The sequence below is a fragment of the Mus caroli genome, chromosome 13 (assembly GCF_900094665.2).
Source record: "Mus caroli chromosome 13, CAROLI_EIJ_v1.1, whole genome shotgun sequence".
In the NCBI taxonomy this organism is placed as follows: Eukaryota; Metazoa; Chordata; class Mammalia; order Rodentia; family Muridae; genus Mus; species Mus caroli.
In genome coordinates this window covers 60,015,083-60,016,548 of record NC_034582.1, presented here as the reverse complement: position 1 = coordinate 60,016,548, position 1,466 = coordinate 60,015,083, and the positions used below count along the sequence as shown (strand labels likewise).

Genomic DNA, 1,466 nt, shown 5'->3' with positions numbered 1-1,466 from the left:
TTAGGATAAACAGGCTAAATAGTCTACACAAATTGGCACACTCTAGGTTCAAAAGACAAACCCTGTCTCAGTAAATAACTTAGAGAGAAATCAAGGAAGGCTGCAGCTACAAACCTCTGGCTCCCAAGTGCATGTGTACCCTACCTGTACACGTTGTCCTACATACATGAAGACATGCTACATATGTGCCATATACATACAAACATCAAAAAACAGTATCTCAGACTCTACCTCTCAATATAAAATGTTTAACTTTTTTTATGGTGAAAAAAAAAAGTACATATTTAGAATTAGCCATCTGGGACTCAGTTTAGATGATCCCAATCTTGTTGGCAACATCTAGAGCATCATAATCAGGAGCCAAGCGAACATACGCCTTCTTCTTCTCTCCGTCGGGCCTTATCAGGGTATTGACTTTGGCCACATCAATGTCATAGAGTTTCTTGACAGCCTGTTTGATCTGATGCTTGTTGGCCTTAACATCCACAATGAACACAAGAGTGTTGTCCTTTATTTTCTTCATGGCTGACTCAGTGGTAAGTGGGAATTTGATGATAGCATAGTGGTCAAGCTTGTTTCTCCTGGGCTCACTCTTCTGAGGATATTTTGGCTGCCTCCGGAGCTGCAGTGTCTTGGGCCACCGGAAGGTGGGTGACGTTCGGATCTTCTTCTTTTTGTGGCTGTGGACGCCTTTCAGCACTGCCTTCTTAGCTTTCAAGGCCTTCGCTTTGGCTTCGGCTTTGGGAGGGGTAGGAGCTTCCTTCTTCGCTTTCAGCACCATCTTGGCGAAAAGCGTTTAACTTTTTAAAATACTGTAATTCACAGAAAAATGTAAGAAATGATACATTCCCAAGTGAGTAATAAACTAGGTTTATCTCTGACACATACTTTAGAGTTTTCTAAAGGAATTAAATATAACTATAATTAATATGATTCAGACCCTAATGGAAAATCTAACACGATCTAATACAAGATAGGGTGAGTACTCTCAGCAGGGATTTAAAAGCCACACTATGAATAAAATAGAAATAAAATAGACAGTAACTGTGACAAAGAATGGCTTTGACAGGCTTATCAAAAGGCCTTATGTAGCTATGGAAAAAAAAAAAAAAGAGCCTAAGGAGAAATCAATACAAATTACCTAAATGTAAATACAGATTTTTTTTTAAAATGAAAAACATAAGACTGAGCACACAAGAATTATAGCACATGTATTTCATTTTATCAAATAATCTGATGTTTATGTAATTGGAATCTGTATGAGATGGAAAGCAGAAGAAATATTTTAAGAAGAAATAGTCCAGAAATAAGATTACCAACAGACTGCAAACCTCAGATAAAGCCACTTAGAGCACATCCAACAGACTGTAAGCAAGTACCCCAAAACCTATTGTTATGATCTTGAACACGGGGAAGGGGAAGAGAGAGAGAGGGAGAGAAAGAGAGAGAGAGGGAGGGAGAGAGGG

General features: G+C 38.7%; 1 pseudogene; it reads right to left on the bottom strand.

Annotated features, from left to right (window-relative positions):
- Positions 1-310: 310 nt before the first annotated feature.
- On the bottom strand, positions 311-781 carry LOC110308479 (annotated as a pseudogene).
- Positions 782-1,466: the final 685 nt, after the last annotated feature.